Source organism: Malaclemys terrapin, chromosome 2, assembly GCF_027887155.1.
Source record: "Malaclemys terrapin pileata isolate rMalTer1 chromosome 2, rMalTer1.hap1, whole genome shotgun sequence".
Classification (NCBI taxonomy): domain Eukaryota; kingdom Metazoa; phylum Chordata; order Testudines; family Emydidae; genus Malaclemys; species Malaclemys terrapin.
The window spans coordinates 94,424,655-94,448,023 of record NC_071506.1 but is presented as its reverse complement, the minus strand read 5'-3'; positions in this window follow the sequence as shown (position 1 = coordinate 94,448,023).

Sequence of the window (23,369 nt, the reverse complement as noted above, 5' to 3'; positions counted from 1 at the left end):
CTCCCTGCCTTTACCTAAATATAGAAATAATGCACACTTCAGATGGCATCGCCTTCTAACAAAATCAAACCTTCATTCAATAAAAAAGTGTTCTGGAAAATGTTCAGCCAACGGGTCCCTCTGTTATGTCAAGACAACTAATGACTGTGCATTTCATTTGCTTGGTACTGTATGCTGGTAAACTGACACTTAATGAAGACATTGTTTAGGAATGTCATGCAAAATTCTCCAGGGATGTACATGGGGCACAACCATTTTGAATCTAATATAGCTGCCTAGGGTGTAAATAAATTAGTACAGAATCTGGCCCATCATAGTTATAGATTTAAGATGCACATTGAACAGCAAACACAACATTTAGTTTATGCCTGAGCATCTGTTAATATGTGCCTGCAATAATTATTTTACTATAATGGAATATTTTGAAGAATACAGGACAAATTATTTTGTCTTCTCTTCCCCCCCCAGCCGCCCCCCACCTTAGTTTCCTCTCTTTGGCAACAATTTTTACCTAAGATAAATGCTAGACAATAGAGCACTTTACCTTGAACTCTACCCTGTAGTACCTAAACTCACTGGCATTTTCCTTACCAACAATGTTTCTCAAGTCACCAATCTGAGAGAATCAGACTGTGTTAGAATGTTTCTACCATTAATAATAAACCCACTGGCAACATCCTGACATTTCATCATGCACATCTATTACTGTTTGCAGTCAAAGGCAGAGCATTCTGGTCTGCTTGGCATTCAGCTAAGCTATTATAGAGCATGACAATAGATTTGTGAGCAGTTTTTTTCTTTTTTTCCCCCCTTCTAATTTCTTGCTATTGTGCTACTGAAATATGAAACTTTTACAATGCACTGGTAATATACTGAATTGTAGTGTATGTCTGTATCACTTTCTTTGATTATTTTGTTTTCCCATTTGGGGATCCTGGGGACTTCCTTTCAGGAGCTGTTGAAGTCACCCAAGAGTTTCCCTTACTTTTCACTTCCCAGGACTGTTAGCTCTAATGTATGAAGTGTTGTAACCTCATTGGCCCAGGATATTAGAGACGTAAGGTGGGTGAGGTGATATCTTTTATTGGACCAACTTCTGTTGGTAAAAGAGAGAGAAGCTTTCCAATTCACACAAAGAAGAGCTCTGTGTAAGCTCTATTAAGTATGCATATTTAGAGTTAGTGAAGAGGTATGGGCTGCAGTGTTTTCATTATGCATATAACACAACTCTGAGGTCACTGAACCTGGTGAGCTTCCAACTCCTGGAGAATGAAGTTCCTTCTATTGCTTTTTATTTAAAAGTTCTTGGAAATTCCTGTTTTTAGAAAAAGCTACATAAAGAGAAAGTTAGTTGCATTATTAAACATTCAGAAGTCAGATAATGATTAATGTGCAACCTCAACTTTGCCCCTTCTGCATATGCCTTATGAATGATGATCTTATATCATTCAGTTTATATTTTTTCCACTACTTGAGAAATAAATGATTTGTACTATCTTAGATATACCTACTAGTGTATGGTGGGAAATAGGGTAAATGTGCTGACAGATTTAGAATTAAATGTATTTGATTTTAAAATGGTATCAGTGGCACTTAACACAACTTGCTATGAATTTCCAATACTCATTAAAGTCATGATCATGCAAATGTACATGGATTCACCTTATGGATCTGGGGAGGCTAAGCCCTGGTCTGTCTACACTACGAGTTTAGGTCAAATTTAGCAGCATTCGATGGATTTAACCCTGCACCCATCCAGACGATGAAGCCATTTTGTCGACTTAAAGGGCTCTTAAAATCGATTCTGTACTCCTCCCCGACGAGGGGATTAGCACTGAAATCGACCCTGCTAGGTCGAATTTGGGGTAGTGTGGATGTAATTCGATGGTATTGACCTCCGGGAGCTATCCCAGAGTTCTCCATTGTGATCGCTCTGGACAGCACTCTCAACTCAGATGCACTGGCCAGGTAGACAGGAAAAGCCCCGCGAACTTTTGAATTTCATTTTCTGTTTTGCCAGCATAGTGACCTGATCAGCACAGGTGACCATGCAGAGCTCATCAGCACAGGTGACCATGGAGTCCTAGAATCGCAAAAGAGCTCCAGCATGGACCAAACGGGAGGTACTGCATCTGATCGCTGTATGGGGAGATGAATCCGTGCTATCCGAACTCCATTCCAAAAGATGAAATGCCGGAATATCTGAAAAAATCTCCAAGGGCATGAAGGTCAGAGGTTATAACAGGGACCCGCAGCAGTGCCACGTGAAGCCTACCAAAGAACCAGAGAGGCAAATGGCCGTGCCGGGTCAGAGCCCCAGACATGCCGCTTCTATGATGAGCTGCATGCCATTATAGGGGGTGCCCCTACAACTACCCGACCCCTGTGCTTCCCTCCTCCCCCACCCCTCCTGGGCTACCTTGGCAGTTATTCCCCCATTTATGTGACAAATTAATAAAGAATGCATGAATTTGAAACAGCAATGACTTTATTGCCTCTGCAAGCGGAGATCAAAGGGGGGAGTGGAGGGCAGTTGGCTTACAAGGAAGTAGAGTGAAACAAGGGGGCGGGTTTTCATCAAGGAGAAACAAATAGAACTTTTACACCATAGCCTGGCCAGTCATGAAACTGGTTTTCAAAGCTTCTCTGATGCACAGAGTGCCCTGCTGTGCTCTTCTAACCACCCTGGTGTCTGGCTGCGCATGATCAGCAGCCAGGTGATTTGCCTCAACCTCCCACCCCGCCATAAACATCTCCCCCTTATTCTCACAGATATTGTGGAGCACACAGCCAGCAGTAATAATGATGGGAATATTGGTTTCACTGAGGTCTAACTGAGTCAGTAAACTGCACCAGCGAGCTTTTAAATGTTCAAAGGCACATTCTACCACCATTATGCACTTGCTCAGCCTATAGTTGAACTGCTCTTTACTAGTGTCCAAGCTTCATGAGCCATGGGAGCAAGGGGTAGGCTGGGGTAGGTGCGACTGCGCGGTGCTACCGACTGGGAGAGCAGCCTGAGGCAGAAGCCTCCTGCTGGCATGATATTCCAGGCAGGACTGAATCTCCATTAGACAAAACTTAAAGAAGAGAATGACCTGGAGTCACTCCCATTTTTGTCCAGGTGCCCCCGACCAACCTTACAGAGGCCAGCCAGGAGCACCCATGTCTGCCCAGGCACCCCCAACCAACCTAACTGAGGTTGGCCAGGAGCACCCATGGGATGACGACAATGGCTAGCAGTCGTATTGCACCATCTGCCGTCCACAAGGGAAGGCAAGGGGATGCTGCTGTGTAGCACTGCTGTACCGCATCTGCCAGCAGCACCCAGGAGACATACGATGACAGTGAGCTGAGTGGGCTCCATGCTCGCCATGGTATGTCGTCTGCACGGGTAACCCAGGAAAAAAGGCAAGAAACTATTTTTTGCCTTTGCTTTCACAGAGGGAGGGAGTGGGGCCTGACGACATGTACCCCGAACCACCTGCGACAATGTTTTTGCCCCATCAGGCATTGGGAGCTCAACCCAGAATTCAAATGGGCGGCGGAGACTGCGGGCACTGTGGGATAGCTACCACAGTGCAACGCTCCGAAAGTCGACGCTAGCCTTGGTACTGTGGACGCACTCCGCCGACTTAATGCGCTTAGTGGGGACACACACAATCGACTGTATCAAATTGATTTCTAAAAAATCGACTTCTATTAAATTGACCTAATTTCGTAATGTAGACATACCCTCAGTGAAGTCAATAGGACCACTCATGACTGAAGCTGAATGTTCATTTACCAGTATATGGCTCAGGTGGGTAAGTGTTGTTGTTGTTTGTTTTTCCTTTCACATGCACATTAGTTGGGTAAATGTGGTACGTGATCTATTTCCTGCTTAGGCTCAGAGACAGGTTACTTGCTCTGATTACAGTACAACAAATCTAATATTCCTGTGGATTCAGATGTTTGATGCTGAAACATATGTATTTGAAAAGCTGTCTTCTTTTCCTCTGGATAAGGGTCTTGTTTTGGTAATAAAAATGTTAAATCTGAAATATTTCATGAAAAATGGACCTGTACTCATGTTTGCCATGTTCCAAATGCTTAAAACCTGCATTTGGAAACATGTTTTTGGAGGTATTCCTCCCCCTCCCCCCGAAGTATGCTTGTAACTGCGGGATGTTCTTTCAGCTTCACAAGATACAAGTGAGCCATATACAGTGAAAAATGTAATGCAAATTGAGTAAAGAACATTATTAGTATGCCACCTCTGAGATCTCGATGAATCCTGAACACCACCTGGGATGTGAAACTTTGTCACTTCATATAGCCCCACCCACCTTTGCCATGTTCTTTTCCTTCCCCACCTTATTTCTTCTTGTTCCTTTCCCTCTCTTTCTGCCTTCTGTCTAATAAAAGTCTGGCTTGGCCAGCCAAGACTGTATTTTCCAACACTGCTGTAACCCTGTGACTAGAAAGACAGGTAACAGCAATACCCTAAACATCCTGATGCTGGTAGAAGATTGTCAGGTCTCAGAGTAGTTAAGACTGTGAGCTGAGTCTGTTTCTCCAAAGTGAAGCTGCAAGTGAGAGTCAACGTCAGAGACAGAAGCTGCATTTTCTATCTTTGCTATTTTTTCCTCTTTCCTTTTGTGGGTGTTTGTTTTTGTTTTGCCTTTTAGGCAATTTAGGAATTGGCCTTCAGCAACAATAGCTCCAGATCATTTCAACTACCTTATTTTTCTGTCCTCCCCCCCCACCCCCGAAAAAAAAAAACAATTACTTTTAATTTTAATTTTAAATTATTATTTTAATACCATTTAAAACTGTTAAATGCGTAGGGAGAAGGGGGGTTCTTTTAAAAACTTTCACCAGCTAGAGGGAAAGGAAATAAGAATGCTGTTAAAATGAAAGCCTTAATATTACATTTCAAAGGTTTTTATTGTTTTTCCTTTTCTGTATATTTAAATAAAATGTTACAAATATTTGTGAATGGTGTTTGTCCCATGGTACTATTCAGGCTCAGGTTTCCATATACCAAATCCTGAGCCTGGTTCAAAACTGTTTAAGGTTGCACAGTGACAGGATCATGTTAACACCTTTGGGCCTATATATTCCATCTAAATTCATACAACAGCAATTATTTCTGTGATATGACCTTACAAGTTACATAATTTTAGAGAGCAGTCCTAAAATGCCATGAGCAAGAGCCTCCTCTAGTGTAAATTATAGGGTTGCCAATTTTGGTTGGCTGTATTCCTGGAGATTTCAACACATGACATAATATTCAATTAGAGATTATTCTTTAATTCCTGGAGACTCCAGGCCAAACCTGGACGGTTGGCAGCCATAGCAAATTAGTGTAGCTCCATTAAAAGTAATGAGACACCATGAACTAGTGCAGTGGTTCTCAAACTTTTGTTTGACCCCTTTCACATAACAAGCCTCTGAGTGCGACCCCCCCCCCCTTATAAATTAAAAAACACTTTTAATATATTTAACACCATTATAAATGCTGGAGGCAAAGCGGGGTTTCAGGTGGAGGCTGACAGCTCGCGACCCCCTGGAATAACCTTGTGACCCCCTGAGGGGTCCTGACCCCCAGTTTGAGAACCCCTGATCTAGTGCATAGGGCCTTGATTCAAGAGTTATGGCTATGGCCTGCTGTGTGACCTTCACTTCTTTGTGCTTGTGTTCCTCCTCTCACCCTTTTTCTGTTCTGTCTATTAAGGCCAAATCTATCCTACAGACGTCTGTTGGCATAGCCATGCTGGTAAGAGGTGTGGAAAGTCTTGGCTTGGGCTCTTTAGGTGCTGCTATAATAAAGAGCATCTGCCCCATGGGGTATATTTATTGTTAATCATAAGTGCTCCAGCAGACTAGGCAGGAGCCAGGATTTGTCATGCCAAGGAAGCTTTTCTCCTTTTTTTTGTTGTGTGTGTGTGGGGGGGGGAGGGACATTCTTTTTTGTGCCTTTCTCTGCAAAGAATATAAAAACAACATAAATACAAACAGATAAATCATTCTTTTTCTTCTGTTCAGCTTTCATTCTCCAAAGGACTCATGTCACACTTCTATCCTAAACAGCATGGTTTCCTTTTTGAATTTTTTAAAAGAAAGATTAGATTAAGAGATATCATTATAAAGAACTCTCAATGTAGAGTTTTTTTTTTCCCTTGAAGACTCAGAAATGGTCTTTTGACCTGTTTCTATGGCTTTAAAGCCTTTCTGAATCCCGAATATTATGGGGCCAATTCTGTACACCTAGCTCAGACAAAATTCTTATTGACTTCTATCCTATACATTAATTTTATTGGCGTTTTACCTGAGCTAAGACTGCAAGATTTAGCCAAAAAATGAAGTGGTTGAGCTTTGTAAAAACTCTGCATTCAAACTTACTTTGTACTGAAAACTATCAAGTACACTGTAACTGGCATTAAAACTTTTTCAATCCATTTGTTTCAATTGGGTTGGATCTGTGAAGTCTACATTTTTAGGCTGATTATTAGAAGAAAATAGACTTGCTTTCACACTGAATTCAAATAATGTTACATAAAATATGAATCATTGGATATGAAACCTCAAGAGATGCCATTCATAGAACTTTATAGAGATCTATAGCAATAGAATTTACTCAGTATATAGCAAAGAGGGGGGGAAGCTCCCCCAAAATCTGCTTTCAACAAGGTACAGGATTATTTGCTTTAATGTTTTCATTCTGTCTGTACACTATTCAGAACCCATTTGATCTTATATAATAAATAGCTCATATAGTGTGTTTTATGTAACTCTTTTTGAGAGTGGGGAAAAATGAAATAACTCAGACTCACTAACCAAATTGACCAAATGGGCTATTGGATGTGGTTAACTACATGCTTCAGTAACAGTGTTGACACTGACTAGTTTTTCAGTATCTTGGGTAAAGGTGTGTGGGGGGGGAAACTAACCCAAACTACTCTTGTATCATTTGAGCAGCCCTCTCAGTACTTATGTTCTGCCTTTTTGTATTATTTTATTTTATTATTCTATTCTACCTCTTTCTCTTTATGGGTTCATTCCATTTTTTTCATCTTTTTTCTTGCTCTACATCAAGGTGTGTATTTTTCTGAACTGTCTCTCATCCCTGTGTTCCTTCTCTTTCCCTTTCCTACATTGTGTTCTATACCTCCTCTCATATTCTGTCTCCTCTTCTCTCCTACTCCAACATAGACATGTGACATGGTCTCACATATCCCATTAATTTCTTTTTCTCTGCTGCCTGGCTCAACACCTATCCATATACTTACTCATACAGATTATAATTTTTACCGGACCTAATGGCCATAGGATTAAGCCTATTAGCCACAGTCGGATACTGAAGATTGGTGCCCTCCTATGCCGTTGTGATAACCAGTGGAGAAGCCTAGCAGCTCCTAGGAAAGTGGGGTGAGTACTAGGACTCCTACCAAGGTGCTTCCTCTGGATCCTGACCAGGGCTGGATCAGGGTAGTATTAGGGTTGCCTATTAAATCTGAAGCCCACCCTTCTCAATTCTCTATCTCTGCTGGAAGGGAGAAGGACTAGTCTCTGTCCCCCTGCATCCTTACCCATACGCCTTCTGGCTATCCAAGAGTATATGCATGCTAACGAGGGGTCTGTGCTATTCTACCTTTCTCTCAGCCTTCTCTTTGCTATGATGGAGGGTGTCTCTCCTCTACTACATCTCCTCCTCAGCTTGTCTGTCTGCTGCAAGTGGTCACCTCCATTCTTTAACCTCTTCTCCCAAGTCTTGGAGGTTTGGTGGGGGGGACTTTCTGTGACTTCTGCAGCTATTGCTCATTCCACTGATTGAAACTGACCAATTGTTATCAGTTTCACTGCTGTCAAGGGGGATCCATGACAGCAGTGTAAAAAAAGGCGGGTCAGCTTTCATTCCTCAGCAGCTTGGGATAGCTATGGGCAGCAGGAGAGGCGCTCTTGTTGCCTGTCTGCGTGTTTGGAAGACAGCACTGCATTGGTTACCTTTTCGTTTGGAAGGGCTTTTATTTAGCAGTTAGCAACTTTTCCTTTTAATGACACTTAGATTCTTCAACTTCCTGCTCATGCTGAATTAGGGGGTGAGTTGATTTTTTTTTTATTTTTTATTTTTTTATTAAGACTTGAATGTGTTATTGATGTATGAGTCTCAGTTTATTACAGTACAAGTTACAATTTATGGACAACTAAATCATTCATATTTCTGAAAGTAGTAGCACTTTTCTGACTTGTCCTACTGTTATGAATTTATTTTATATTCATTGTAATAACTATGCTCTAATGACTTCATTTGATGCTGTATAATTAGTTATAATTCATACTTTCAAGCGTAAACAATTTCCCAGCTTTCATCCTTTCTTTACTATGCAAACATACCTTCAAAGAGAGTAGTGAGGATTCTCCTAAAATATAGTTCCCTTTTGATGAATTTTCCTTTTTACTGTCCCTTTGTTTGGAGAAGTCTTCTTGTAGTGAGAATGACTGACATCCCATATAAAATGTAGTTTAATTTTGATACCTTTTGATCAGGATCAACAGTATACTGTATTTAAACAATCATTGTTTACACTTCTGCTATTAGACATCTAAATTTCTCTTGTGACACCCCTATTCAAACATATAATTACACACACACACAAATCTGCACTTGAAGATGAAGTTCAAGTAGGTAATGCTATTGTATCAAATCCCCTGGATGGGTTGTCTGAGGGGACTGGATCCAAGGCCTATGGATCTAAAAACCATGACTACCTACTGCCTGAGCTAAAGAAGCCAATCTCTTAACCAGAAGACAGCAATAGATTCATAGAACTCTATTGATGATCTAGCCAGTACATAAAGACAGAAAACTACATCAGGTTAGTGTGGCATACACAATCACTCTGACGTATAGAATAGTCCAGCCAGTATCCAAGAAAGCACAGTTTTACACACATGATCTCATCAATTACCAATGTGTTTCTAACGTACCCTTCTAGGGCAAAGTAATCAAAAACATCTTGGTGAGTCAACTCCATCAACATTTCACACGAGTCTATTATATGCTTCATGTATCTGGGGAAAAGAATACTGAACTTAATCACATATCTTCTTACATTATAAAAATTTACTTTGTATGGGGAAGCAGGAGGGGAATGAAAGGACTTAATACGGAGAGAGAGAGATGCAATTCCTTTCCATCAAAGGACACTAGTTTCTGAGTAGTGTTGGCGTCAGGTGTGCCAGGGCACCTGAGGGGTATCGAGTTGGTCCATACTTGTGATAAATGAAGGGGGGGGGAGCTTCCTTTTATGGACACCCAGCCAGCCAGTTAGCTACAAAATCCCTATTAATAGCAGTTCTCTAGTTGCTTTACCTGTAAAGGGTTAAAAGAAGCCCATAGGTAAAAGGAAGGGAGTGGGCACCTGATCAAAAGAGCCAATGGGAGGGCTAGAACTATTTTAAATTGGGGGAAAAAACTTTCCCTTTGTCTGTTGTTGTTCTCCGGAAAGAGGGGGAAGAGCAAAGACAAGGCTGGAGCTATGCTGTTAAAGCTGTGGGCCAGGTATGAAAATCACCAGATCATACCTAGAAACTACTCATTTGTAAACCCCCAGATATGTAAGTAGATCAGGAAATGTCTAGGAAGACACAATTAGGTTTATCTTTAATTTCTTTATGGCTTGTGGACTCCTCTGTGCTAACCCCCAAATGCTTTTGTTTTGCTTGTAACCATTGAGCTGGACCTCAAGAAAACCATTCTTGATGCTTAATTATTAGGCTATTGCTAGATTTAAAAAGAGCAAATATAAGTTCCAGATGTATTTTCTTTCTTTTTGTTTTTAATAAAATTTACCTTTTTTAAGTACAGGATTGGGTTTTTGTGTCCTAAGAGGTTTGTGCATATGTTGTGTAATTAGCTGGTGGCAAGAACTGATTTCCTTTGTTTTCTTTCTCAGCTCTTCCCCGGAGGGGGGTGAAAAGGCTTGAGGGTACCCCCCAGGGAGGAATTCCCAAGTGTGCCTGCCTGGGTTCAGAGGGTTTTTTTGCATTTGGGTGGTGGCAGCATCTACCTATCCGAGGTCAGAGAGAAGCTGTAACCTTGGGAGTTTAATACAAGCCTGGAGTGGCCAGTATTAATTTTTAGAATCCTTGCAGGCCCCCACCTTCTGCACTCGAAGTGCCAGAGTGGGGACTCAGCCTTGACAATACTGTATGCAAATTTTGTAATAAAAGATCATGCAATGAAATGGATCCATCAAAAAGGGCAGAGTTTATTATTGCTGGGACCTTAAGTGAGAATGTACATGTGAATTTAAAAATCTCAGTGTTAACTAATGTCTGTTTCTTTTTATTTGGGTTTTTTTGTGGGGGGGAAGGGGACCCTTTTAGCTGAGCTGCTTTATTAATCTTATTTGGCAAACAGATAATTCTGGTGTAAAAAGTCCTTTGTTTGTCGTCTCTTGATCTCTTGCTGTACATATTGAGACAGATTATTAGGAAATGGCTTTTAGAAATCTGGATTCAAATGAATTTGCTGGCTGGATACTACACAAACGTCAATAATCCCATATAAATGCATAGGTATGAATTTTCTCTTTTGTTTTTTAAGGACTCTATAGAAATAGCTCACCATAGGCAGTGCACTTCTAGCAGATAATTATACTTGTGGATGACATCACTCAACCTTCCTCTTCATAATACACAGCAGCCATGCACTCTCTTGGAATGTACTACCTATCCTTATTTGTTTCTAAATTATTATAACCTTAGCTTTCTATCCTGGGGAGAGCAATAATTCCAATCCATTTAAACCTTCCTAAACAGCATAGATTTTTTTTCTAGAAGCTGTTGTTGTCTTATCAATTATTCTGTTTTTTTTTTATTTAAAATGTTTTCTTCTTTTATAGCCCTGCTTAGATTATAGTTGGATTGCTAAATTCTAGGGGATTGCTTTAGCCTAACTCAGATTCTGTTTTAAATCCTCAGAGGTGAAGAACAACTGCTAAGAAAACCATTTTTCTACCTACTGACACCCAAAGTACTGTGTGATCATTCCAAAATACTGTAGGCATCAAACCATTTATCAGAAATTTCTGAAACCATTGAATATCAAGTCTTGGAGGGCACACACAGCATGTAGTTTGAAGGAGTCAGATGTCACTTTGTTTAAATTTAATTTCCGAGTCTTTAAACCTTTGAAAACTTTTATCAGAAGGCTGTATCTTCTATAGTAAAGCTCAAATGGGTTAGTATTCCCATATACTCATTCAAGATAGAGGACTCTTAACTTCACCCACATAGTAAACTAGACTTTGCTTTCATGGCTTCCATCAGACAGCAAAATATAAGAGTAAATCATATTAAAACACAAAGGTAGTTAATGCATTGTATTGCAACATCATCCAGAATGCAGGTTACAGCCTGTATCACATTTCATTCAAATAGTACAGGGGTAGACAACCTATGGCACGCGTGCCGAAGGCGGCACGTGAGCTGATTTTCAGTGGCACTCACACTGCCTGGGTCCTGGCCACAGGTCTGGGCTCTGCATTTTAATTTAATTTTAAATGAAGCTTCTTAAACATTTTAAAACCTTATTTACTTAACATACAACAATAGTTTAGTTATATATTATAGACTTATAGAAAGAGACCTTCTAAAAACGTTAAAATGTATTACTGGCACGCAAAACCTTAAATTAGAGTGAATAAATAAAGACTTGGCACACCACTTCTGAAAGGTTGCCAACCCCTGAAATAGTGGAACTATTAAGCACAGAGTCAACAGATATGAGTAGGCAAAGGTTTTGAATTACCCAAGAAACTCAAATTTTAATATGCTGTTTAAACATTAATCCACTAATCACCTGTTCTCCATAAATTGTGACTTATCTTTCCTGAGGTTTAATTTTCTGCTTAATATTTGGAATTTTAGCATAGGAACACTATATGTACATTAAAGATTGAAGTGAAGCTCTTTATTTCATCTAGGCGCTGATTAAAGATGCGAGGGAGGACTTTTTGTATCAGTGACCAAAACATGGTCTTCCCATGTCTGGGTCACTGATACAAGGTGAATGGTAACTAAATAGAGATGTAGGGTTGTCATTTTTTCTCCTCTCTAATTCTCAGCTTGATCATCCCCTCCCACTATGTCCTTGTCCTTGGGTACTAGGTCAAGGATCTCCCCATTTATTTGTTCAGAAGAACCAGCAGACATAGGCTGTAACACTTAGATGTCCAAATAGACCTGTTAAAAGAGAGACGTCTCTCGTTAACCTAGGGATAGTGCAGCTTCTCATTACCAGTTTTTGATTAAATAGATTTTAGAAAGAACTTTTTCTATTTTTTCCAATCTAACTTTCTCTGTTGTCCATTTTAGCTACATGTGGTTATAGCTTTTTTGCTTCACTTCACATCCTCGCTCACTTCTCTCTTTTTCTTTTTTTTTGTGTGCCTTTCTCTTCCTTTCATGAAGCTTTCTACAAGGGTAGATGGTGCATTCAAATTTAAGAATTATTTACCCAATACACATGTAAATAACAAAGCTCTAGATCCTTGGCTGTGGCTGAGATGAGTTTGGAGGAGCTAAGAAAACAGGTGCTGTAATCTCTCAGCCATCCTTTCAACCATGTCCCTTGAGCTGGCAGCAAGAAAGTGATGACACAAGAGCGACTACAGTGATTTGTATGCCACCCAAAGATACCCCTGCATAGGACAAATACTCCCAAGGCTGGTTACACTGGCAGTAGAATTACACAGAGCTGTGCAGTTGAATTGGGCCCAAGAATTTTGAGACAATTTTCTTTTCTCTGGGAAGCTTCAGAAAATGGCCTACATATATCTAGAAGTGTTGAGTTTCAATACCTGAATTTAAATCACTCCTCCTCCTAAGGAAAGGGCTCCCCTTATTCCCTACTCAGTCCAGGGCCAAAGTAATTTCAGCTAACACAGTTAGTCATGTTAAACTTTATTTCACCTATTTTAATTAGAAGTTTTTATAAAGTAATAGCAAATCCTTCTTTTTGAAAACATTTGGTAGTTATGATGTATCACTGCAACTTTCTGAGGTTATAACTATAAAACTTTTACTATTCATTGTGAAAATTATTAACCAAATATTATATCTACTGGGGCAAAGTAGAATGTTGAACCCTGTAATGGCATCTGATCACTTTTGCCCTTCTAAATAGTTGTAATTCATCATTTTATGAAAATGTGAGTAGATGACAGAAGGTCAAACTGTGAAGACCCTAACTCACTTTTGATTCAGTCCTTACTTAGGGTGTTTGGCACAATCTAGCCTTGTGTATGATTACATTTTTCAGACATGTAATTTATCATTTTCTTACAGAAAGTAAGACTTACACCCCTACCCCGATATAACGCTGTCCTTGGGAGCCAAGAAATCGGGTTATAGGTGAAACTGCATTATATCGAACTTGCTTTGATCCGCCGGAGCGCACAGCCCCTCCCCCCCCCGAGCACTGCTTTACCGCGTTATATCCGAATTTGTGTTATATCGGGGTAGAGGTGTATTTGGAAGACCAGAGCAAAAGTATCCATTCACTTACTAAACATCTTAGACATTTGCTATCCTTTCTCCACCTAAGTGGCCTAACTCCCTCTCCATTCCTCTGACCTCATTAAAAGGAAAGGACCCCACACATTTCCTGTTTAGGCTGGAACCTGGGCATCTGAGTGTGGAGATACTCCCTATGAGAGATCATCTACCTATCTAAAACTGAGCAGTGTTCCAGTGTTTCCTGTGGGTTTCTGCTTTGCAGTTGCAAGCACCATCTAATTCTGGGGCCCTCAGAGCCAAGTGTGGAATATTGGTAGCATGGCTTTGATGAAAATGTGTGCTACAGGGGGAGATAAGTGTACAGTTTCCAAGGAGTAGCTCAAAATGCCAGAGCCTTCATATAAATGTCTTAGGGTGGCCTACAGATACTTTGTGATCTGTGGTAGTTAGTTCCTCATGGATGCAGGGACAACTGTGTGATTAGAGGAACACTGAAGAGATAAATCTTGCCTCCACTTCCATTTGGTACCTGCTGAAGAATTTTCTTTTTACATCCTTCCCATGCCAATATTGGCGCACAGGTCAGAAACCAGTCTCTTCCATTCAACCCTGCCACTTCCTGGTTTGGAGAAAATGAAAAAGCAAGTGTTTGTTTATCCCTTCACATAACACAAGAACCAGGATTCACCCAATTACATTAATAGGAAGCAGGTTTAAAACAAACTAACTTCTTTGTACAATGCACAGTCAACCTGTGAAACTCATTTCTAGGGGAACTCATTGAAGGCCAAAAGTATAATGGGGCTAAAAAAAGAATAATTCTTAATAGAGAATAGGTTGATCAATGGCTAGTAGCCTAGATAGTCAGTGATGCAAGTCCAGGCTCTCGGTGTCCCTAAACCTATGACTGAAAGAAGCTGGGCCTGGATGACAGGGGATGGATCACTCAATAATTTCCCTATTCTGTTCATTCCCTCAGAAGCATCTGGCGCCAGATGCTGTCAGAAGACAGGATACTGGGTTAGATGGACCATTAGTCTGACCTAATAAGACCATTCTTATGTCTTCTATCTTGATAATTGACTTTAACTAAAATGCAGTATTCTTTTGAGGATAGTGACATTTGAGAAAACAGCTGAAAATTTAGTAATGCTGTCAAAATAGTGATACAGAAGTTGGAGCTTGGAAGCCAGAAATTAGTGTACTTTATAATTAACTAGATATACTGTAAGAAAAGTGTTTTCTTGAAAATATTCACACACTTGTTCTGTGCATAAAAATCAACAAAAATACATAGTGCTTTTCATTCATAGATCTCAGTGCATATCAGAGTATGTACAAACCTCTCTTCTGTACCTGTACTACTTCAATAGCTGGCCTCTCTAGCTTTTTCACTAGTCCTTTCAGTCCCAGATTCACATTGTGACCCAATGGCTGAACAAACACCCATGCATGAATCTTCCTGTCGAGAAAAAGCCTTTATTACCTTATTATTATTTAGTGTCTGATATAGAAATGCCACTGTGACACCAATTCTCCCGGGTTAGCTTTAAGGGCTTCAGTTATCCTAGTAAATGAAATAGCATTCCACGGTTTGCTTGTTAAAACCTGCAGCCTTACAATGAGTTTCTGAGATAGTGTATATAAATGATTATCTACCTCCACCCAAGACTGAAACAGTGAGCCTCTCTATACAGTTACACTACTCTCTCATCCTGCAGGATACCACTCAAACTTTGACTCCAAGAAAAAAAAATTCTGTTGCTTTCTCTGCTGGGAACTTCTCTATTTTAATTAATGGTCCTCATGTAGGAAATATTTCACAAAAACATACAAATATTTGAGTGCTGGGTAGTTGTTCATTTTTTATGAAAAGAAGAATTTTGTGTTGAAACTTGGTATTGGCATGAAGCAACAGGTTCTGTCTGTGGTAGACTTTTGGAATTAAGAATTTGTTTTCTACCCAGAGAGTTGAAACTCCCCTTCATCTCCTCCTCCCCCCGCCCAAAAAGGCGGGAGGGAAGGGTCTGCAAATTTTAGATGGCCCAAATAAATAGAGCTTGAGAGTTCAGATGCTGAGGGGGGATTATGCAAATGAGCTCTGTCTCCTGGCGGCTCAGCAAATCCCAATTCTCTGAAATGCTTGGTGGGAAGACAGGCTTGCAGTGTCAACAGCCAGCAGGAGTTTCTATAGCTCTAGGGGACAGAAGTTTCCATGGGTTTATTCCTTGATTCCTTAGAGTACCGATGTAAAAATCAGTTTAGGAAGAACCCCACCCTGTGTTAGATCAAGCATGATAAATTTATATATTCAATAATTCCCTTGATGTATCTTTTCTGAGTCCATTGCCTGACAGCTTCAGGAAAAATACGTCTTTGCCCCAGAAAGGAGACATCTCAATCAGCCATAGAATGCCAAGACCACAACTGCACAACTACTAATTTAGGGCTGGATCCTCTTTGATGATGGTGAGCACCTTAATTTGGACTAGGACCTCAATGGGAGTTAATGTGATCTTAAAAAGCAACAAAGAGTCCTGTGGCACCTTAACGACTAACGGATGTATTGGAGCATAAGCTTTCATGGGTGAATGCCCACTTCGTCAGATGCATGTGATCTTAGCAAGTCACAGGAAAGGCCCCCTAACAATCAGATGCAGTTTCTATGGCAAGCAGTCACTCAGGGTATGTCTACACTGCCATTGGGAGATATAATTCCCTACTCAGGTAAACATACTCAGGCTAGCTCTGCTTAAGCTAGCACACTAAAAGTAGACGTGTGGTTATAGTGGCTCAGACTTGCTGCCCAACTATAACTGCTCCTAAGATCTTCAGTACATATCTTGAGCTGCCCCCCATGCTGCTGCAGCCAAACTACTATTTTCAGTGCACTAGAGCACAGAGCTATTATGTGTACACATCTATCCAAGCTGGGAATTTGGTCTGATTTAAGTCCTATGTTTCATCACAAATGACTCCGTGGCTCCTGTGTGATTTACAAAGCTGGTTCAAACTAAAGGGAGAAAAAACAGTGAAGCAGAGAGAAGCATTTCATTTAAAGAAGATTTAAAGAAAAATTCTTTCACTGTTTAAATAGTTAAAGCCTTCTACTGGAATTCAACATTGTGCAATAGGCAACAATGAGATAAGAGATTAAATACTCCATAAATTTACATGGTATGCAATGTTATTTTGATATTTTGGGACAACATGCCTTATTGCTATAGATTACTTGCTAATACCCTAGCTGAATTCAAATATATGCCCAGGTTTTAGCTCTTTTAAAAAAATAAACACTGAAAATAATTACATGAGCAGAAAAAATGATGATATCCGAACTTAAAATTAATCAAGCTATTTGCTACTAGCCATCAAAAGCATGGCTTACAAGGATGGGATCTGCAAATGTGGCAGTGATGGAAATAATGCCAACAGTTTTCCAAGATAGTATTGATCTTCAGTGTTAAGTATACACTGTCTTAAAGTGGAAGTATGAAGTTGCATACAGAAAATACAGGTATGCTGCAGATACTGAGTTGGGGGAGAATCTATCGTGGAAAATATGAAGTCAAGTCAAAAAAATAAAAAGCTAAGATACAAAATATAAGACTAAAAACAATTGGAAACCCCATCTAAGTAGGCTCTACATCTAGTTTGTAACCTTCTCTGGAATGCCAGAATAATTTACTGTCTTGATTACTCATTAGGTGCTTCATTATCATGAAATAACAGGTTTACCTGACAAGAGACCACTTCTGCTCGCTGTTTACAGAGAAAACCAAGGATTTGATTGCCATATTGTGCAGGATGAGATGTGGATTGCTGAAAAATGTATTTTTTAGATTATGAACATGACTCTATAAAAAACAAAAATGCATTGTCAAAAGCAAACACAGGCCCTGATCCTTCAAGCACTTCCTTACATGCTTAATTTATGCATGCGAGTATTCACATTGAAGTCAATGAGGCTACCTGTGTGAATAAATGCAAGCATGTGCAAGAATCTGTGGCACCAGAACTGGCACCCACTGCCTCCACGTTGCCATTGGAAGCTTAGGCTGGGTTTCTGTTGGAGGATCCTCTGAATCTAGGCATTGCAAAAGTACCGCTCAGAAGGGCATGAATGGTGCCCCGACCTCTGGCAGTCCACTGATTGGCTCATGCTGGTATATAAACCAGGAAGTCCTACTGGGGAACTGGCTGAGCAATGATCCAGACTGCCTGCTTGCTTCTGCTCCAGACCTTGCCTGCCTGTGGATCCTAGACTCCAGATGCTGACCCTGGTTCATCCCCAAATTCTGCTACTTGTCCTTGTCTGTAATATGGTGCCTGACCCAGACTGTCTGGTATTGTCACCTAGCTCAAGCCTGCTCCCGCTACTCATCTCGTGACTGCAACTTAGTAACTGACCAGTGCACAAAGGACCACCCATGACCCAACCCTGACAGTTTGCTCAAACTACCTTCACCTTCCACCCCATCTAACCCCTGCATATATGATGGAAGGGGTGCGCTTCCCTCTGACCAGCAGTTCCCCACAGGCCCAGGACCTTCAGGATCAAGTCACCCCTCTTCCCCTGAAACAGATGGGCAAACAAAAAACATGAACCTGGTACTGGACCAGTACTTGAGGTGTTTCATAAACTATAAGATAATTGGTCCATGCTCCTGCCATATGCAGAGTTTTCATGTAATAACACCAACCATGTCTCTAAAAGTCAGAGCTTCTTCATAAATTAGGGGTTCCACCCCCATTTTTACCTGGTGCTACCAACAGCCTCCCTGAACTTAGCTGCCACCACTGGGTCTAAGCAATCCATCTAATTCAGGAGGAGCTCAAGAACCACCTAGAGGAGGTGAAGAAGGCTTACACAAGACTCATTGGTAACAGGAAGCTCGAATTCACCATAGGCCAGAAGAGGTGACTCACCACCAAGCACCTCCAGACTAGCTGACCCACTCAAAAATTGGATCAGCAGTTCCTGGGAGCCTTCTAGATATGTCAGTTACCTTTAAAGTACAGTTTCCACAATCTCTCAAAATACACCCAGTTTTTCATGTTTCCCATCTGAAGCCCTATACTAAGAACCCCTTCCCTGACTGAACCACACCACAGCCACCACCAGTCAAAATTCAGGGTCACAAGGAGTACAACGTGCAGGCCCTCAATTCCTAATGGTCACATGCCCACCAGACTGTCTGGTGGACTGGAGAGGTTATGGCCCTGAGGAGCACACTTGGGAAACCGCTTCCCATGTCCACCTGACCTGGTGGAGGAATTCTACAAGACTTGCCCTGACAAGCTTGGAGTGATGCCTTAAGGGAGGATAGGGGATTGGGGTTACTCCCTAACCACGTTATTTTTCATGCAACAGAGGGTCCTGTGGCACCTTTAAGACTAACAGAAGTCTAATTTACAGATTCAGACTAACATGGCTACCCCTCTGTTATTTTTCATGTAATCCTCAAATGCATATTTTCTTTTACCACATTGCTAATGAAATTTGGGTGGTGATTGCTGGCAAGAGCTTCAAAAAATCATATAATGCTCCATTTTATATTTTGGTTTTCAAAATATCTGCCTGGTAATAAAGAAGCAGTATTCTTAATAATCATACTGGTGAAGTAAATCCAAATTTCTCCATGTTGTTTCATAGATAATTAAATTTAAAATGAAGTTTGCAAACGAATTTACTCATAGCAAGGGTAGGGACTTACCCATTCTCATAGGACTAATTGTGAGCTACTCCTCAACTCTTCTTTCACTTAATGTTATACTTTATTATCAATTTTAAAATTCGGCAGTTTATTATTCACTTGTAATTTAATAGCTTGGTTAGCTCAACTTTACTTTTCATAATATGAGAAGGTAAATGCTGATTTAATCTAATATATTCTGACTAGGATGACCAATCAGTAAATTTGAAAAACTGGAACGCTTTTTGGTGGGGAAGGGGAGGCATAGTTGCATATATAATACAAAGCCCCTAATATTGGGACGGTCCTGATAGTATCAAGACACCTGGTTACCATAATTCTGACTCACAGATTGTGTTACAGTAGATATATTAAGGATAGAAATAGTTTTGACCCTTGGAAAATGTTTCCCTTCTCCTGGAGTTTGGTGACAAGAATTTTCATTGTCACTGTGGCTCTAATTAATACTTTTGAAGTGAAGAGTATGCAAATATTTGACTGTGAAGATAGTTAATTTGAAACTGATTACTGCCCTGGGGCTCTGACACTCCTGTGAGCTATAATCAGGCAATTGTGTTTGTAAGTATCATTGACTATGCTCTTACTAGTCAAATGGGAATATAATTGTCCTCTTCTTCTGGGTGTGAGCGGAGGTCCTAGCTGCAGTGGAATAGTTCTGCATGTCAGGAAGCAGGAGTTTTGGAAGGGAATGCACACCTCATAGGAGCTGAGGCAGCCAGTTCCATGGCAACATCCTCTGGTGTTGGGGAAGAAGAACAGGCCTCAGCAAGAGCCACTGGCCATATCCCTTGTTCCAATTGCTACTAGCTGCAGAATTAACTTCCTCATCCTGGTTCAAAGGGGGATAAACTTAGACATAACCTGGAGCCATTTCTTTTCTATTTTTCACAACAGAGAATCTGTAACTGCACTGTTTTAAAGGCTAATTTTAGAAGAGACTAGTGCAACAGTTTTTTTGAAAAGGGCATGTAACATTGGAGGCAGTGGCGTAGCCAGGTTCTAACATCAGGGGGAGCGAACACATAAAAAAAGGCGCCACCTGACATATCAAATTACTAATTACAAATTTTTAAATTAGTTAAACATATTTATTTGTACTTAAAATAAGAACACAAGAATAATCCAGCCACAGAAGGGTTTGCACAGCCAGCATTTCACAGGAGAATTTTAGATTATACTTAGATATACTTTAGATTCTAGAAAGTAAATAACAGAATACAGTAGTTTATAATTGTCACAGGTTTAAAAAAAATACTGGCCATTTTTTCCAGTTACTAATTTCATTTTAAAAATCAATGAAATGCACTTTATTTATAATAGATCGTAATACTACAAGTCACCAAAAGGCATGACAAATACAAGTTTTATGAGGATTGGTGAGCAAAGATCTCATAGCTCTTCGGGGTTGGACAAAGCAGTATTTTCCCTTAAAGTAGCTTTATTCATGGGCTTTTTTTTTAAACAAAAGACATCTCTATGACACAAGTTGGCTGTCTTAACATTTCTGAAGCACTGAGTACTGAAAGTTAGGGTTTTTAACCAATTTAAGCTGTGTACACACACACACACACACCCACACACACCCAACCTCTTCCTGCTTTCCTATCACCAGTTCCGTTACTACAGGAATGAAATCTAGACATCTCATAAAATAGTTAGTTCCACATTGTTCTTCAAACCTCAGATCAGAGAAATGCAGCTTAGCATTTGAGATATTATATGACTGTAGTACAGTTTGCACTGCCTGCATCTACACCACAGTCCACAGCAGGCCTGATTCTTCAAAGTCATCCAAATTTGGGAGAAGAGGGGGGAAAAGAATCAAGGATGGGGGAACTTTAGCTGTAATGTCATTTCTTGATTTATATTTTTTTAAAAAGCAAAGAATAAGTCTTAAATGAATGTTACAATTTACATGTGAAATTAACAAAAGCAAGGAAACTCAAAGCTACCCAGCTGCCACTTCAACTTTGGCTCACCCTGTTGTACAGAGACATTGTAAAGGTCTCAGAATAGCATGTGATCACATATGGCATAATACTAAGGCTCAACAGGTGACTGAAGGATGAAACAAAGAGCCCTAATGCTGAATCTTTGTATCTCTAGGTTTAGATTTTTTTTAAATGCTATTTTAAGAAGGCTACGTTTTCCTTTCTTTCAAGGTTATTTTAATTGTAATATGATGGAATGGGTAGACCTCCAACTGGTGTAGGGAGAAAATTAGCCTGTCCCTAAACAAGGGATTTATATGGGTCTGCCCTCAGTGTAGGGATTTCAGAGGCGCAGGGATGTACACAGCTAGTGATCATCTCACCCTCAGAAAGATGGAAGTGACAGTTTATATGAATGGCAGGAAGGATGGCATTGTGATTAAGGTTATGGACTGGGACTCTGGAGATCTTGCTTCAGTTCCTTTGTCTGCTACAGACGGTGTGTGACTGCACTTCATCTCTGTACCTCAGAGTAAAACGGGAATAGCATTTTCCTGCCTTATTGGCCGGGGTATGTGTGAAAATACCAGGGGTTCTGAGCACCTTGTAATTAATGTAATGGGAGCTATATGGAGTACTTCAGCTAGATAGAAGGGAGAGGACTTGGAAATTGTAGAGCTACAGGGAGAAGAAACTGAATTTAGAGCCTCTGATCTCCCCCCCCCCCTCGCCGCACTGGGGGACTGTGCTGCCGCCCCTTCCCCTCCTGGCAGAGCCCACCCCGGTTTAGGGAGCCGGGCAGCTGCGGGCGGGCGCCTCCTCCTCCTCAGAGCCCGGCAACCAGCCAACGCTGCCTGCAGCCCCGAAGTGAGCGAGCAGGGATGGGGATGGGGGAGGGCGGTGTGGAGCCCAGAGCCAGCCGGAGGCCACACGCAAAACCCTGCTCTGGACTTCGAGTCCGGAGCCCAGTGCTGGCGGTGTGGAAAGGCACAGCTTTTGCTAAATGTGCTCAGGGGGGAGCAGCTGCACCCCCTACTCCCCCCCCATAGCTGCGCTACTGATTGGAGGTGGAAGGTAAGCTGTCTAGGTTGAGGAGACACACACTAGCTCTGATTGACCTAGCATGTGAAAACAAGAAGGGTAGCTGTGGCCCTTTGATTAGTGGGAGAGGCTAGCAACCTGAGTACCAGCCAACCCCAGACTCTCAAACTTGGGGCAGCTAATCCCCATCCCTCCACTCATGTTGCTATGGCTATACTTTGATTTTTAGTACACTAGCTTGATCAGAGCTAGCACAGGTATATCTACTTGAGTTGGATATTACATCTTCCAGCTCCAGTGCAGATGGACCCACATAACTGGCCTCCTGTGGCACTCCGGTCGGTTGTGACAAGGACGTGGACTCACCCAGATTCTGGTCTTCAGTATCCAGGTAGTCACAACAACTTAGTGCTGTTGTAAGAGAGACAGCTCTCTGACCAAGTCTGTGGAAGTTAGGGATTTGTCAAAGTTCAACAGGACAATTAAATCACAAATGAACTCACTTAAGGTGGTGGTAGGACTCCCTTCCTTCACGGAGTCACTGAAAGGCCATAGCCTTGTTCAACACCCGTAGATAAGTCTATTACTACTCTAAGGACTGATTTGGCATTGGGACACTCTCTCCTTTTCCTTAGGCATCTGAGCAGTTCTGGCATTCTACCAGGGCCTTCCCAGGAGTCAAGGACTGAAGGCCTATTCCCTCCCCAGTTTGCCACCAATTGAGCTGAGCTGTTGCCTTTTAGGTCCTCCCTCCTGGCCAGATATGCCCTTCAGATGTGGTGGGGGAGGGTGCTCTCCTAGCATAGATCCTCAACGTTGGCCTGGCTGCTGAGGAGTTTGTACACCCTGTCACACTGCCGTCATGCCCATAACATGCAGACTGTGAGATCTTTATTGTATAACCTTTAGAGTATACTTTTGAATATGAAGAATATGGCTAACAGGGAAAAGAAGTATGAAATTTAATCCAACATACCCATAATACTCAAAACTTCCATTTTCCATAGCAATGTAGTGGATGGATAACATTATAGATGTCATACCAGGTCATTAAAGCTCAATCACCAACATCTAACTGTACTACAAATGTCAAGTTCCATGTTTCTTATATAACATAGTGTCAAGAATTGCATTTTATTTGGAAGCTGCAACTGAGAAAACTGCCGAGGCT